The following is an 18680-nucleotide window of genomic DNA, read 5'->3' as shown; positions in this document are numbered from 1 at the left end:
GCCTGAATCAATAATAAATAAGGAGATTCAATCAGTAATCAAAAACCTCCCAATAAAGAAAAGCTCAGGACCAGAGGGCTTCACAGGTGAATTATACCAAACATTTAAAGAAGAATTAATATTAATCCTTTCAAAACTCCTCCAAAAACTGGAAGAGGGTATACTTCCAAACTTATTTTATCAGGCCAGCATGACCCAATACCAAAGCCAGACAAAGACACTACAAGAAAAGAAAACTACAGTCCAGTATCGTTGATGAACATAGATGCAAAAATCCTCACCGAAATACTAGCAAACTGAATTCAACAGCACATTAAAAGGATCATACACCTGACCAAGTGTGATATATCACTGGAAAGCAAGGTTCAACATAGGCAAATCAAGAAATGTAATACATCACATTAACAGAATAAAGAATAAAAATTATATGATCATTTTCATAGATGCAGAAAAAGCATTTGACAAAATTCAACATTCGTTTGGATAAAACCTCTCAACAAAGAAGGATGTCATACCATTTGTGACAACATGGATGAACCTGGAGAACATCATGCTAAATAAGTGAAATAAGCCAGACATAGGAAGACAAATACTAAACAGTACCACTTATGTGAGAAATCTAAAATAGTCAAACTGAGAGTAGCAGAGAGTAAAATGGTGGTTAACAGTGGCTGGGTGGAGGGGTATGTGGGGATGTACTAGTCAAAGGGTACTAAGTTCCAGTTATGCTAGTTGAATAAATCCTAGATATGTACTGTACATCATAACCTATAGTTAACAATACTGTACTGTATTCTTAAAATTTTGCTAAGAAGGTAGATCTTATGTTAAGTGTTCTTGTCATACATAAAAAGTAATAATAAATAAAGAGTCAGGAAGAAACTTTTGGAGGTGATGAATTTGTTAATGGCATGGATGTGGTGATGGTTTCAAGGGTGTACACTTATCTCCAAACACATCACATTGTATATATTAAATATGTACACCTTTTCATATGTTAATTATGCCTCAATAAAATGCTTTAACAAGTGAAATAAATTAAATGAGTGGCAAAATAAAACAAACCAGTGTTTAACTCTGAAAACCCTTACTAATTGACTGTTACGAGTTTGCTACTATACAACTCATCAGTATGGTTGAAAAACATGATTTTGTTAAGCTATAATGTGAGAATAAAGTTTTTCATTAAATTTTTCCTTGTTCACAGCAATGTTTTCTTCTATGATTAAGAGAAATGTAACAGAAATGTGAAGGATAAGAAAAGAGTGAAAAGATGTTTGAGGAAGCAGAGCAAGCCAAAGAACTATGTGTACCATTCCAGTTTTATTTAGGGTAAGTGTGTATTTTATAGTCTTTTTTCCTCAGTTTTCACCAGAGTTCCTATCCTGCAGAGAACAGTTTTTATTAATAAAACTAGTGTGAGAGTATAAATATGTGTCATTGTCTGGAAGAAGATGGAATACAGCGATTGAGATAATAGTGAGAGAGGAGAGAGGAGGGAATGAGCATGGACCAGAGAGCGAGGGAACAGAGTAACATGGCGGGTGACTAGAACCCAAGGAGAAATGTTATTTGGTGAGAAGTTCCCCTTGTTAGGATGGCAGAAGGACATTTAAGAATGAGAACATATTAATATCAAATTCAAAGTGTCTGTGTTTGTGAAAAGCATAACCCTTCCCATATCCCAAACCCTCATTAAAACCGTTACCATTTCTGTAGGTCCCCATAGGGTGAACCATGGCATGGAAAAGGGACAGTATTTGAGGACAAGGCAAGATAATTTTCAAACTCAATTGATTTAGCAGAAGCAGGAACTCAGAACCAAGAGACTCCAAGAAACGTAACCCTCCTTTCATTCAAGGAATCCTTGGAGAGAATAGGAGGAAGGTTGAGTCTCTTAATGCACATGTGATTCATTTGAATCTTAAATTATAAGGTGGTATCAGGGGCTTCCTTTTATCTGGGCATTATCAATTTCTTTCGCTTACTTACCTATGCTCCATGTTCTCTAAATCTCATTCCTCTATTCCCATACCCTCCATCTAAGAATTCTGTACAAAATTTTGCAAATTTGATAGCTTTTGGTACCTATCCCAACAATGGACATAGTATTCCATTGTTTAACCAGGTCATTTAACCAGGTCCCAGATAACCAGCAATATTAATTCACTTTGATTTTCTACATTTAATAATAGGAGGAAGAGGATACTCATAATTAAGGCTATACAAGCCAGGGATTTCATTAGAAAAGCAATTCTTCCTAATGTATGCCATGCATTGTGCAAAACCTTAGGGAAAAGTTGTGAATGTGATAGATCTGGTTTCTAGGCACATGAAGTTCTCTGGCCATTCCAGGAATACTCATCCTGGTTTGTACATCTTCAAACCTATGATTATAACCAATACACACAAAGTCCTCCATCAACCAAAAAAATTCCCTTTTATATCTACTAAGACAGACAGAAAAGTAGTTGAACGCATTTAGCTCAAAGAAAGTTAAAAAAAAAGTGTTAGGGATCAAGCGTCAACTAACATCCCAATTCTCAAGCATTCTTTGATTGAAGTTTTACAGAAGAAATACTTTTAATATTCATTAGAATCGTGAAGATAAGAATTTGATGGTTTTCAAATTACTTCTAAGTAAGACTAGCTCCTTAATTTGTGGGATCCAGTGCAAAATTAAAATGCAGGCCCTTGTTAAAGTATTCTTAAGAATTTTTAAGAAAGTGACAGCAGAACATTGAAACAAGCACATAGTGTTTCTAAGCCTGGGATCATGCAAATACAGAGGTCTCATGCCATGAAGGCAGCCTGTCTCTAAGCTTACAATTCACTTAATTTGTTCTAGAATTTTATTTAATATTTGACAAAGCAAATGCCCAATGGAGGAGAAAATATAGCGGTAACCAAGAAAGCAAGTAAACAAATTTTTTCACAGTATCACCTAAGAAACTGCTATGGAAACTTACATTATAATATTTTAAAAAATGTTTTCATCTAATATCTACAACTGTTAATTACCAAAACATTCCAAAGGTCAGATTAGTAATCCATTTCATTTAGGACTTTAAGGTTTAGATGGTAATCAGTCTGCAGAACTTACTTTAAAGCAGGAAGAAATCATCAAATTTTCCCTTAAATGTGAATGAATCTAAGACATTTTACTTTCTACTGAAAATAGAAAAATGATTTAGAAAATAGAAGTTTATCAGACAAGATGTATAACTACAAGAAGATATCCTGTAAGATGAGGTGCCTTTTAACAAGCAAGGTTCCTTAATTAATTATGGGCAAGTTACTTTCTAGTCCGATGTAAGTAATTGCACAAAAACGGACTGGAAATAAGTCATATCTGAGTTCCTACATTTTCTCATTTTAATTAGTGCATATTATGTGCTTTGCCTCAGTTAGCCCTTCCATAAATAATTTATTTCCTACTGCTCAGAGCTTCAGTTTCTTCATCTCAAAAAAAATGAGAAGTTTCAGCTAATTGAGTTCTGAATGCTCTGCCAGTCCTAATTAAACTCAGCATTACTTATTGTTAACATACTGCCCACAAATTCCTATGCAGGAGACTTCAGAATTTTAAAAAAAGAATAAGCCACAGTTCCTGACCACAGAGTCTACAATCCAGAAGGCAAGGCAAGCCAGACAGTCAATAAGTGTAATGTAAGACAGCTCCAAAATTCTAGACCTTTAATTCTAAACAAAAATCTTACCAAAGAAGCACAGAAACTTTTAAGGTTGAGATATGATGTAAAATTAATAGACTGGAAGCTTGTAATACAAATCAATCTCCTTAAACATTAGATGTAGATGCTAGAGGCCTGAGTGAGTTTTTAAGCTGTCTTATAGCCAGTACTGGGGGAGTTCTGCTGCCATGCCAAACATCCAAATGCCTAGAGTGATATTTACCTTGTAAGTGTGCTTCCTCCATATTCGGATGTGTTGACCGAATACATAACACAGACACAATTTCAGACCACATTTATCTTCATCACTGACTATTGCAGTAAAGTGTCCATGAGACAAAACTTGGGCTTCATTATTCCACTTGTTTTGTATTCTGGGAAATCTTATTTGGTTGGCAGCCTTTTCAACATTACGTGGCTTTCATGTCACACATTTGGTTCAGCTGATATAATCAAGGTCCTAGTGCATCATTCATCTTGGAATAAACAATGAAAATCAGGTAGATTAAAAACTGACAGCTTAAAATAGAGCATGAAATATAACCAAAGTCACAGAAATTGAATTAATATGGCTTTAACATGATTTTCAGAGGTCTCCAGTCTGGAGTTTGGGCCCAATTTCCTGGCTGGCTTAAAATGAGACCACAGATCTTAAATGATGTGCCTGAGGAGAGGCCATGAGTCAGTGGCTGAACTAGCCAGGCCTGTGAGCAGAGAGGCTGCAATGGATAATAAGCATTATGTGTTCTGAACTTCAAAAGAATCAAGAGCACAATTTTCATTAATAAAAAATGTGCTTACTTGAGATGGTAACTCCATAGATATCAACGTGGAACATGTTGTAATAGTGTATGTTATAGGTTGAGATCCCAGGGGAACAGATATGGGGATGGAGATTTGCAAGTGGTTGGCTTATTGTGGAGTGTCCTCAGGAGCAATACCTGTAAGGAAGTGAGGGAGGCAGGACTGGGCAGAGGGAGAAGTCGAATGTGATGCATCTGCAACAGAGGCCTCAGCCACTCCCACAGGGAGCCCTGGGGCTGGTTTGGTTCTCTAGATATGTCCCAAATTGAAGCAAGAGGCTAGGCCTCTCTACCCTGAGGAGGGCCTCAGCCTGGAGCAGTCAGTTCCTGACAGGTGGGGGCATGGGTGCCTGGGTCCTGGAGACAGGATCTGGGCTGTGCAGCTCAGCATCCACTAGAGTTTACCCCTTGCATCACTCAGATCTGCTGGCTTCCTCCCATCTGAGAAGAGTTCATCCAGGATGGATGGAGACCATTCTGGATGGTCTCTTTTCCAGGGAAAACTTACCTAAGGAAGGCTAACAAGATGAACTGCAGCCTCCTTGGTTACAGATAGTCTCAGGGCTGCAACTGGTGCTTATCATTTCCTTGCTCAACTACCAATTCTAGATTACTCTCATCTTTAACTAGCACTCCTGCTAGTCTACGGGGCTCACATGATGTGGTGACCCTGACTCTCATCCCTGAGTTTTAGAGCCCCATGACCTTCTTAAAAATATGGCTTCTGAACTTGTCTATTTACTGTCATAATCGGACAACAGAGAACCTGGCTGCTGCACTTGTCCATTTACTATCAAAATTAGGAAAGAAGCAAGAGACACCCTAGTGAATCATCTGGGAATCAAATATATTCTTTCCTGTCCCCACTGTGTAACAACAGCCCTATTGTGTCTCCTGATCATTAGGGTCAATTACCCCTGCTAAGGATGGCTCTTCTTCCTTGCCTAACAGATGGTCTTGGTTCAAGGAAGCAAAAGTGACCTCATGAAAGCCTTCTCCCTCTTGGAACCTGACCGTTTGGACCAGTAGAGCCTAGGAGGGAAGGGAAGCACAAAATTTTCAACTGGATCTCTGAAATCAATGGCAAACGTAGCATAGAGAATGCATAAGACTGAGGGTTAGTATAGAGACTATTAGTATATAATAATATTATATTATTGGTAGTATAGGGTAAGGTCAAAGATTAGAAGAAAAGTAAAATGATTATTGCAGCAATTCAAGCAAAAACTGAGGAGGGCCTAAAACAAGGCACCAGTAATGAAGAAGAAAGATCAGCATTTGAAACATTAAAAATATGAAATGAACCAGATGAATGCAAGGAGGCTCAAAAGGGAGGATGAGGAATCTCCGATAACTCCCATGATTCCAGCTCAGTTTACTGCTAAGAAGGACAGAGACACAGGATAAAGAGCAGGTTTGATTCTTTATTTTGTTTGTTTTCAAGGTGCCACAGGAGACAATATTTTAGGGTCACTTATTTTAGGTCACTGACCAATCAGTGACATTTAGGGGGCCCTCTGATTCCTTATTCGCTAGTTTCAAACTGCAGGCTTCCTTTAAATGACCTACACTTGGAAGTTAGCTGTGCCTTTGAATTCTGGGAACTGTAACAAGCATAACTCCACATCTTTTAAATGTTTTGTATAGATTACACTCCTATAGAAGAAATTATTAAAGTAAAACTATGTCATTCCTGTGACAATGACTCCCAAGTCTGTATTTCCTTCCTGATTTTTCCAACTGTATATTCCAAACTACCTGCTGGACACTTTCACATGGAATTCATGCCAGCATCTCAGATTCAACACATCCAAATTCAATTAAGCCCCCCGCTCTGCCAGTTTCCCTCATCTGTAAATAGGCTTCAGTTCCTGGAACCTCTATTTCTGATAAAGAACCCACCTTCCTCTCAGTTGGGTTTGCAAACTATAGCCCACAGGCCAAATTCAGCCTGTTCCTGTAAATAAAGTTTTATTGCAACGCAGCCAAATGAATTCATCTATATATTGTCTATGTCTGCTTTTGTGCCACAGTGGCAGAGTTGAGTAGTTGTGGCAGAGCCCCTATGGCCCCAAAAGCCTTAATGTTATTATTATTATTGTTGTTGTTTTGTTATTGTTATTATTATCATCTGAACCTTTACAGCACAAATTTGCTGACACCTTCTCTAAGTCAGCCAGGATCAAAATCTGAGTCATGTTACACTTCCCCCTTTCTCTCACCTCATCTGCTCCCTGCCCTTTAAATGTTACTATTACAGATATCTCTCACTCTCTCTCTCTGCTCTCACTGAGCCTAACCTATTTCAACACTCTGCAGACTCTTAACATGCTCTCTTACAGAAATGCCCTCGCAGATCTACCTGGCTTCTCTCTCTACCCTTGGTGATATGACAAACTACAAATAGTCCCTCCATCTGTTGCTTGTCTATGGGGAAGGGAGGAGGAGGGGAGTGTGCTGGTCAAGGGAAGCTTCACAGAAGAAAGAAATGATTCAACTGATAAAAGATAAACAGGCATTTTTCAGCAAGAGGACTGAGGGGGAGGTGGCTGGAGATGTATAGATGAAGTTACTGCATGACTTTAGAGAAGGCATGAGAAAATAAGATGTGTTTGGGGAACATCAAGTAGTTTGGTATGGTGGGAAAAAAGGAAAATGTAATAAAAGGATAATGAGAAGCCCATTCTAGAAACTTTCTTTAAGCTACTATTTCCACGTTGGTCAGCCTCAGCTCCTACTCACCATTCTAGACCCAGTTGTGACACCTTCTCTGGTTCCTCCCAATCAAGTCTTGCCTCTTTCCCTTGGATTCCTGTAATATTGCATCCTAACTTCTTCCATTTATCACTTTATAACTTGGGTGGCAGTATGGCAGAATAGATTTTTTATAAGTAGATGTAATAAACTATTAGTAGGTGATCATCTCTTCCTCCATTTACTGCCCAAGTGACCATCAGCGGTCCCCTCCTTCTCCTAGATGGTGGCTTCCTCATTTATAGTGTGGTTGCACCTTGGAAACACAGGAGACTTCTGCAAACTGTAAAGTGCTAAATAAGTGAAAACTAACATTTGAATGGTACTTGGTAGAGATTTATAACTTGAGGAAACACCTAACGTCCTACAAGTTTTTGCTTGTTTGCTTAAGTATGTTCCTTACTGGACTAAAATATAACTTGAGATCAGACAGTAACTGTATCTTGTGCATTTTTATATCATCAGCACATAAAGAGTATTCAGTATATGTTCATAAAATTAAATTGTCCCACTGAAGTTGACAAAAGATCTGATCACACTAGCACTGATTATTTGTAATCTACACACTAAAAACTTATGGCTCAGCTCATATTGTCCCTAAAAAGTCACATTGGAATATTTAAGCATTTTTGATATGCAAGATATCAAAAGAAATTCAGAGAGTTTTACTTGTCATTGAGTGAGAAACAAATGGTGAACGGGGGTACTTCAAACCTGAAACTGATACAAAGCTCGGAGGCATGCCATTACAGGATGCCTTATAAAGTGAAAATGAGGAAGTTGCTGAACCTTTACAATGATTGGTTATTAAAATGGGGGTTTTCAGACAGCAGGGGATTGGTTAAAACTGATTATCTTATACCATTTTAAGAAGATGCTTAAAGTTTCACTTATGATTATCAGAGGCATTTGCAAGAAATAACCTAAGTTTTGTTTACATTCATGGAGTAAACTAGATGAAGTTTTGCTTATGTGGCTTAACTAGTTTTGTTTGCTAGGGAGAGCTTCAAGCCTGGTTTCCATTTTATTTAACTTTAACAAATGATATTAAAAATATTCAAGGTAATACTAAATTATGTTGTCATTGATCAAAATGATTTTGAAACTTTTCTTTGGAGTTACTTTAAGGATGTGGCATCTTTTTATAAGACTGTCCTTCATGTTGGAAAACATTCTTTGAGGATGAACTTATTTTTAGAAAACAACTAAAATTATTATAAGCCAACTATGATACTAATTTAGTTTAAAATACTAAATACTTTAGATACTAGATACTTTAGAATGAATACTATACTTTAGAATGAATACTAAAATACTAGATACTTTAGAATGAAATAGTGAATATTATGTTATTTCTCGAGCTTACTTGAAAGGCAAGCAATGTATCCATGTAATCCATCATGGCCTGCTCTGACTGGCACAGTTGACTGAGCTGGGCACCATCAACCATGGAAATTTTGGTGAGTAATCTAAAATCTACCATTATAGAACTTTCAGATAAGTCGGTATTAAGCAAATATTATTGGCCCTTGTTTCTAATAGTTATTATAATAGAGTTTACTGAGGTAAATTAATGCACCTCTATGCTTGTTTCTCAAATCAAATACCCCTTCTCCTCCATCAGGATTCCTGTGGGCTCTAATAAAAATTTGATGGTTTTCACAGCTTAATTTCTATCTCTGTAACTAGAAATCTTGGCCATATCTCTCTATACCTTCAGTTCTTCCAGATTTTTTCGTCTCTGCCCTGTCCTGACTTCTCTTTAGAGCCATAGTATTCAATACAATAGTATAGTAGACAGAATAATGTTCCCCCCTAAATATGTCCAAGCCCTCATTCCCAGAACTGGTGACTACATTACCTAAGATACCAAAAGGGAACTTTGCAGATGTGATTAAGGACCTTGAGATGGGGAGATTATCCTGCATTATCCAGGTGATCCCATTGTAATCATGAAGATCCTTATAAGAGAAAGAGGAAGGCAGGAGACTTAGAATCAGAGAAGGAAGTGTGACAATGGAAGCAGAGGATGGAGTGATGTGGCCATGAGCCAAGGAATGTGAGCAGCCTCCCGAAGCTGGGAAAGGAGAGGAATAGATTATCCCCTAGAGCAGGGGTAGCAGTCCGTGGCCTGTTGGGAACTGGGCCACATAGCAGGAGGTGAGTGGCGGGCGAGCGAGCAAAGCTTCCTCTGTTCTTATAGCCGCTCCCCATTGCTTGCATTACCGCCTGAGCTCCGCCTCCTGTCAGAACAGTGACAGCATTATATTCTCATAGGACTGCCAACCCTACTGTGAACTGCCCATGTGAGGGATCTAGGTTGTGAACTCCTTATGAGAATCTAACGCCTGATGACCTGAGGTGGAGCTGAGGCAGTGATGCTAGCTCTGGGAAGCTGATGCAAATACAGATTATCATTAGCAGAGGGGTTTGACTGCACAGAGACTATAATAAATCAATTGCTTGCAGACCCATATCAAAAGCCTATCAGTGAGTGGCAAGTGACAATTAAGCTGCATGTGGTGGCTGGCTTTATAGTGGAAAGTGAGTAGATGTATTTCGATTGTACATTGCATCTGGTGGCAGGCTTTAAGTCAGAAACCGACATTTATTTTAGTCCGCGTGTGGCGCGCCTGTTATTTTATTTACTGCTTCCGTCTGCACCTCTTTCCTGCACCGCGCACTTGTCTCAGTCACAGTTTTGGTAAGCCATAAGCTAACCCTAGCCAAAATTATTAAAAAAACAAACGTCGCTGGAGAGCTTCTTTGTAAAGGGAGAAAGACCCAATAATGAGACAGTAGAAGACCCTAAGACTGCCAACAAAAAGAAAGCTGCATTTAAAAGAAAATATCAAGAGTCCTACTTAAATTATGGGTTCTTTGCAACAGGTGATTGACATTCTCGAAGCCCGCTTTGTATAATATGTGGCAACAAGCTATCCAACAAAGCCATGAAACCTTCAAAACAGCTTCGCCACATGGAGACCAAGCACCCTGCATTAAAAGACAGGACTTTGGAGTTTTTCAAAAGAAAAAAAAAATGTGGACAAGAAGAACAGAAGCAATTATTGAAGGCCACTACTTCATCAAAATGTCTGCACCAAGAGCAATATTCTTAGTGGCTAACCACATTGCCAAAGCTAAGAAGCCCTTTACTATTGGTGAAGAGTTTATCCTACCTGCTGCTAAAGACATTTGTCATGAACTTACGGGAGACGCTGCAGTTCAAAAGGTGGCACGTGTTCCTCTTTCGGCTAGCACCATAACTACACAAATTGATGGAATAGCAGAGGATACTGAGGCACAATTTTTAGAGAGGATTAATGAGTCACTGTGGTACACAACCCAGGTTGACAAGTCTACTGATGTTGACAACAAGGCAACAATGCTTGTTTTTGTGTGATATATTTTTCAGAAGGATGTGCATGAGGATATGTTATGTGCACTTTTGTTGCCAACGAACACCACAGCTGAAGAACTGTTCAAGTCTTTGAATGATTACATATCAGGAAAACTGAATTGGTCATTATGTGTTAGTATATGCACAGATGGAGCAGCTGCCATGACTGGACGGCTTTCTGGTTTTACTACTCAGGTCAAAGAGGTCGCTTCTGAATGTGAGTCTTTGCACTGTGTCATCCATAGAGAAATGCTGGCTAGCCGAAAAATGTCACCTGAACTTAACAACATTTTGCAGGATGTGATTAAAATTATCAACCACATTAAAGTATATGCCCTTAACTCACATCTGTTCATGCAGCTCTGTGAGGAGAAGGACGCAGAGCACACACGTCTTCTCTTACACACAGAAGTGAGATGGCTTTCTAGAGGTAGATCACTGGCCAGAGTTTTTGAGTTAAGAGAGCCACTCCAGAGATTTCTTTTAGAAAAACAGTCACCCCTGGCAGCATATTTCAGTGACACAGAATGGGTTGCAAAACTTGCTTACTTGTGTGACATATTCAACCTGCTCAATGAAGTCAATCTGTCACTTCAGGGGAGAACGACAACTGTGTTCAAGTCAGCAGATGAAGTGGCTGCATTCAAAGCCAAACTGGAATTATGGGGGCGACGAGTGAACATTGAGATTTTTGACATGTTTCAAACATTAGCAGAGATTTTGAAAGAGACTGAGCCAGGGCCTTCTTTCTCCCAGCTGATGCACGATCACCTATCCCAGCTTTCAAAAGAGCTTGAGCATTACTTCCCAACCACAAAGACCCCCGAACTGGGAAGGAATGGATCCGCGACCCATTTGTGAATAAGCCAGGTGAATCAACTTTGTCCCTGCTAGAAGAGGATCAACTGCTTGAGATCGCAAATGACAGTGGCCTTAAAAGTATGCTTGAGACAACTTCAAATCTCCATATGTTCTGGATTAAAGACAAGACGGAATATCCTGAGATTGCCACAGAAGCACTGAAAAGCCTGCTTGCATTTCCAGCATCCTATCTTTGTAAAGCAGGCCTTTCTGCAGTGACCGCAACCAAAACGAGATTACGAAGTAGACTGGACATACGGGACACACTTCGGGTGTCACTGTCTCCCATCACCCCCAGATGGGATCATCTAGTTGCAGGAAAACAAGCTCAGGGCTCCCACTGATTCTGCATTATGGGGAGTTGTATAATTATTTCATTATATATTACAGTGTAATAATAATAGAAATAAAGTGCACAATGAATGTAATGCGCTTGAATCATCCCGAAACCACCCCTCCTCCCCGGTCCATGGAAAAATTGTCTTCTGCAAAACTGGTCCCTGGTGCCAAAAATGTTGGGAACCACTGTTTTAAACCACTAAGTTTGTAGTAATTTGTTACAGCAACAATAGGAAATTAATTCAGGTAACCACTAGCCTCATGTGTTTATTTAAATTTAAGTGAATTAAATTTAAAAAATTTTAAATTTAATGTTTCATTCTAGCTATATTTCAAGTCCTTAATAGCAACCTGTGACAGTGGCTACCATATTGGACAGCACAGATTATAGATCATTGCTGAAACTTCCATCCAGCAGCATTGGATTGTGCTGTTACAGAGGTCTCTTTGCCTTACCCCAGATATCCTACCACCAGAGTAGATTTAGTAAAGCTAAAATAAACAAACTCCCTTTAATTCCAAACCTCCTTGTCAATGGCAGTGGCCCAGAAGACTATCCAAAGTAGTAGATGTGATCTTGGCTCAGAAATTTATTTGATACAATTATTGCAGGAATCAAATGGCAGCCCACAGACAAGGGACGGGAGAGACAGTCCCACTACAAGTCCTGCTCCTTAGTAGCATCCCCTGCATGGAAAGAATCATAGAGAATGTTCAAGTGGGGTGGAAGTTCACACATCCCATGAGGAACCTCTCTATCCTAACTCTAAGTTCAAAGTATTTATTTTGTTTTCTCCATGGCTTATAAGAGTTGGATTGTTTGTTTATTGTTAGGCTGATGATGCTTCTATACCAGAACAGTAGATTGGGTTCATTGGTGATGTCTTCCATTTCTTGATATCCTAAAACTGAAGAGAGATATGTTGGGCTTTTATCTAATTCCGTTCTGAGTAAAATAAAAACTGGAATAATACATTCTGGAATTGTTTTCCACTAACTCCTATAAAAGAGGTTCCTCTTTTGTACTCCTCAGTTTATTCACAGTTTAAAACGTAGCTGAGAAGCATTTCAGTAGATAGAAACTAGCTCTAATTCAATATTTTTCAGCCACAGGTGGTGAACTTTCTCCACACGGTAAATATAAGCCAGGTGGATTCATTGTCTTAAGAGGAATCAGACATTCAGATTCATGCGCAAAGATTCAGTTCAACATGATGTGCTAAGCAAGGGGAAATATTTTTTTAAGTCATGAAATATCTGAATAAGTAAGACAATTATATGAAAATGTGTGAAAATGCATATCATAAGCATTAATATGCATTCATATGAACGTATGCCCAACATACATATGATTACCGAAGAAGACCACTACAGGCATACCTTGGAGATATTGCAGGTACAGTTCCGGACCACTGCAATAAAGTTAATATTGCAATAAAGCAAGTCACATGGATTTTTTGGTTTTCCAGTGTATACAAATGTTTTAAGCGTGCAATAGCATCATGTCTTTAAAAATGTGTGTACTGTGATTTTAAAAATACCTTAAAAATGCTAACCATTATCCGAGCCTTCAGTGAGTTGTAATCTTTTTGCTGGTGGAGGGTCTTGCCTGGGAGTTGATGGCTGCTAACTGGTCAGGGTGGTGATTGCTGAAGGTTAGAATGGCTGCGGCAATTTCTTAAAATAAGACGACAATCAGTTTGCTTCATCAATTTACTCTTCCTTTCATAAACAATTTCTCTATAGCCTGCAATGCTGTTTGATAATATTTTATCCACAACAGAACTTCTTTCAAACTTGGAGTCAATCCTCTCTAACCCTGCTTTACTTTATCAACCAAGTTCATGTAATATGCTAAATCCTTTATTGTCATTTCAACAATCTTTACAGCATCTTCACCAGGAATAGATTCCATCTTAAGAAAGCACTTTCTTGGTTCATCTGTAAGAAGCAACTTCTCATCTGTTAAAATTTTATCATAAGATTGCAGCAATTAAGTCACATCTTCAGATTCCACTTCTAATTCTAGTTCTCTTACTATTTCCCCCACATCTGTAGTTACTTCCTCGACTGAAGTCTTGAACCCCTCAAAGTCAGCCATGAACATTGGAATCAGTATCTCCCAAACTTCTGTTAATGTTGATATTTTGACCTCTTCCCATGAACCACAAATATTTTAAAATGACATCTAGAATGGTGAATCCTTTCCAGAAGGCTTTCAATTTACTTTACCCACATCCATCAGAAGAATCACTATCTATGGCAGCTATAGGCTTACAAAATGTATTTCTTAAATAACAAGACTTGAAAGTCAAAATTACTCCTTGATCTATGAGCTGTAGAATGGATGTCATATTAGCAGGCAAGAAAACAACATTAATCTCATTGTACATCTCCATTAGAGCTCTTGGGTCACCAGGTGCATTGTCAGTGAGAAGTAAAATTTTGAAACGAATCTTCTTTTTCTGAGCAGCAGATCTCAAATGTGGGCTTAAAATATCGATAAACCATGTTGTAAACAAATGTGTTGTCACCAGGTTTTGTTGTTCCATTTACAGAGCACAGACAGAGTAGATGTAGCATAATTCTTAATGGCCTTAGGACTTTCAGAATGGTAATTGAACATTGGCTTCAACTTAATGTCACCAACTGCATCAGCCCCTAACCCTGTCCTTTGAAGCTTTGAAGGAAGGCATTGACTTTTCCTCTCTAGCTGTGAAAGTCCTAGATGACACCTTCTTGCAATTTAAGGCTGTTTCATCTACATTGACTCTCTGTTGTTTCGTGTATCCACCTTCATTCATTATTTTAGTTGGGTTTTCTGGATAACTTGCTGCAGCTTCTACATCAGCACTTGCTGCTTCACTCTGCACTTTTATGTTATGGAGATGGCTTCTTTCCTTCAACCTCATGAACCAACCTCTGCTAGCTTCAGACTTTTCTTTTGCAGCTTCCTCACCTCTCTCAGCCTTCACAGAATTGAAGAGAGTTAGGGCCTTGCTCTGGATTCAGCTTTGGCTTAAGGGATGTTATGGCTGGTTTAATCCTCTATCCAGACCACTAAAACTTTCTCCATATTAGCAGTAAGGCTGTTTTTCTTTCTTATCATTCTTGTGTGCGCTAAAGTAGCACTTTTAATTTTCTTCAAGAACTTTTCTTTTGTACTCATAATGTGACTATTTGTCACATGGGGCCTAGCTTTATTACTTATCTTGGCTTTTGACATGCCTTCTTCACTAAGCTTAATCATTTCTAGCTTTTGATTTAAAGTGAGAAGCGTGATGAGACTCTTCCTCTCAATTGAACACTTAGAGGCCATTGTAGGGTTATTAGTTGGCCTAATTTCAACATTGTTGTGTGTCAGGAGATAGGGAGGCCCAAGGAGAAGGAGAGAGATGGGGTACAGCCGGTAGGTAGAACAGTCAGAACACACAACATTAATCACTTAAAATGCCATCTTATATGGACAAGGTTCATGGCACCCCAAAACAATTACAATAGTAACATCAAAGATCACTGATCACAGATCACCATAACAAATATAATAATAATGGAAAATTTTGAAATATTGTGTGAATTACCAAAATGTGACAGAGAGACACCAAGTGAACAAATGCTGTTGGAAAAATGCTGCTGATAGACTTGCTCGATGCAGGGTTCACAAACCTTCAATTTGTAAAAAGCACAATATCTGCAAAGTGCAATAAAGCAAAGCACAATAAAATGAGGTATGTCTGTGGTTTCAGAATCTGCTCCTGGTATACCTATTTTCAGATAGGTATGTCACTGTCTTTAAAATCACTGTCCCCTTTAAAATTTTCCTTAGAAAGACTGTCATTTAAATAGTATTCTCAAATAGGATTTCCTGGACCATTATCACATATTTCTCCTACAATAAACTCATAGTTTGTCTTTTGATAACAGTATATGTCATTTGCATCTTATCTTCAAATCCATTCCCTGTACTCTCTTTGCTCCCATGGGGGCTAATACATTCTCTGTTTCCAAAGTTCTCTTGCCTTCCAATTAAGTTTGGCCAATCAGAAACTGTGGCAGATCAGAGGGTTGTAGGAGGGAGAATAACCACATTATTTCTCTTTTGCTTTATGCTTCAGATGACATATCTAGCAGTGGCTGCATCTTTTCCATCTCCATTGATCCATTACCTTGTGTGTTCCATGAGATGCTCCTGAATCCTTGTGTGTAACATGATATGCTCCTGAATCAATGTTCCTTTTATGCTTAATGAGGTTTCAGTGTGTTCTTATTACCAGTTATCACAATGACATTATCCTTAATTTTTCATCACTTAATCTTATTCCAATGTAGCCTCAGATACTCACCTTCTTCAGCAGGAAGGGATTTATCATTCCTCAGGTCTTATAGTAAATGGCAAGAGCAAAGGTTCACTTATCTTAGCTATTTTCCTATAATAAGTTTCTTTCTAACTCTGAGCTAAGGAAACAAATTAGTTTAGTCTTTCAGGTATCTCCATCTCTCATAATTCTCAATTCACTCTTTATGAAACCATTGGAGAAAATAGAATTCATAATAAGGCTTAGAAATAAGAATTAAAAGTCACTAAATAACTTTAGTAGAAATACACACACACACACACACACACACACACACACACACTATTTGTACCTGGCGAACATCAAACATTAGTTAACTTCAATATTTTTTTTTACTGTATTAGCCATAGGACACTGTCAAATGCCTTCAGAATTATTACTGAGTTGTAGGGATAAATTTTCCAGGTCCAGGCAGGGGTGAGTCTCAGGAGTCAGTGTTATCTGAATTGAAATACATAAGTGTACAGTCCTAAATATTGTGAGGCAAAGTCAAAGTCAAAGGTGGTTCCTTAAAACTAGGTATGCATCTCCTGTGGATATGATAAAACAATAACTGGGAAGGGGGAGGGAAGGAGAGGAAAGACTTATGCAGAACTGAAGGGTACTAATTAAAAGGACAGGAAAACACCTTCCACTTTTGGCTATCAGTGGACTGTCTCATTTCATATCCCACTGAAAACAACTAGAAATCTCAAAAAATGTTTTCTGAAAATTTGTTTGAAGGCATTAAAGGGACATCAAAGCACCAAGGACTTGAAAGGTCATGATTTCAGAAAGAAGTTCTGAGAAGTGAGTGCAACATCTAGTTATGCTTTTCTTTTCAAGGAACATCAGCATCTTTTCCATCTCCATGGATCAAGTTACCTTGTGTGTTCTGTGAGATACTCCTGAACCATTGAAATAAGTTCCCTTTTATGCTCTGACATGTGTTTGACAATTCATAACTAGAACTAAGAACCTGATAAGCTGGTCAGAGTTTTTGGCAGTCTCAAGGGATTTTTTAAAAAATGAAGAGCAAGGTCTGCCAAGGAGGAGAAGCCCTGGAAAATACTTCATATTTTCAGATGAAACTCCTGAGGAGCAAAACCTAAATAATAAAGGAAATTGACCAGCCTGCAGGAAAGCTGAAACTCAGCTCCTTGTTAGCTCAGTTTGAGAAGAGATGAAATAATCTGCCCTAATCTTTCTTCAAGAAGCAAAAGTAAATTCTCTTTGGAAAAAGATAATGTTATCCAGAATCTCTAATTAGCTCTCAATATTTCATACATGTTTAGCATTCTTTCAATTACCAGGCATACAACAAGACAAAAACAAATAATCTAAAACCAAGAGAAGAGAAACAGGTAATGGAAAAACTACCATAGATGGATAATTTTATCAGAGAACTAGAATCTGTTAGAGAAAAAAAGACTTGAATTGAAATACTAGAAATGAAAAACACAAAAACTCAATAAATTGTTTTTAACAGAATATCAGACAAAGTTAAGAGAGCATTTTCTAACTGTTTTAAAACTGGGAAGAGAATATCCAGGCTAAAGAACAGAAAGAAAAATGATGAAAATATAGAAAATCATTTAAGAGACAGATGGACACTAGTGAGAAGATCTAACATATGTAATTGGATTTCCAGTAAAAGAAGAGAGAGAGGATGGGTGGAAGCAATACTAGAAGAGATAATGACCAAGGATTTTCTAAAATTAGTGAAAGATGTCAAGCCACAGATCCAAGAAATGCTACAAACAGTAAATAAGAAAAATATAAATAAAATCCACCTAGGAACATCATAGTAAAATGACTACAAACAAAGAAATATCATTGGGTCAATTGGATATTCAAACACCAAAAAAAAAAGTTAATCTTATTGGATACAATGTATGGGAAAATATTTTCTCTCATAGTCTTTTAACTCTTACAATGACATCTGAGTAGAGTTCTTATTTTCAATGCAGTCTAATTTATAAATTGTTTTTTAAATAGTATTTCTCATATTCTGTTTAAGAAAACTTTTGTTATTTTATGGTCATGAAGATATTTTCCTACATTATCTTAGAAGTTTTAAAGAACTAAAATTAAGTACAAATCAAAGAAATTCTCTTCGTTAGCATACACTAGAAAGGGAGGGGGAAGACAAGCCACTGAGAAATTTTGATGAGGGGAATCTGAAGAACTGGCCTAAAGTGGGGCTGGTAATAGAAAGAAATGTCCAGATATGCTACAGGACAGCTAAACTCTTAGAAATTTTTGTAGAATTAAAAGATAATAAATTGTTTTGTTTTTGTTTTTGTTTTTGATAAACTACCCAGCCTGCTCAAGGGCAAAGTGCCTAGACTGACTATTTTTCTAGCTTATCAGTTTACCCCCAAAAATGTAAAGGCAAAATGTACTCTTCCCTGAAATGTTGGCAATGACTCTGTTTGTCCTGAATTGCAGTTCCCTCTCTCCAGACCTGCTTTATTCCTCTTCCCTTCACAGACAT

The 18680-nt window shown here is 37.9% G+C and overlaps 1 pseudogene; it reads right to left on the bottom strand.

Annotated features, from left to right (window-relative positions):
- Nucleotides 1–13415: 13415 nt before the first annotated feature.
- On the bottom strand, nucleotides 13416–15168 carry LOC125964037 (tigger transposable element-derived protein 1-like; annotated as a pseudogene).
- Between the last annotated feature and the right edge of the window lie 3512 nt (nucleotides 15169–18680).

The sequence above is a fragment of the Orcinus orca genome, chromosome 3, assembly GCF_937001465.1.
Source record: "Orcinus orca chromosome 3, mOrcOrc1.1, whole genome shotgun sequence".
NCBI classification, from domain to species: Eukaryota; Metazoa; Chordata; class Mammalia; order Artiodactyla; family Delphinidae; genus Orcinus; species Orcinus orca.
This window is presented reverse-complemented; position numbering and strand designations above follow the sequence as displayed.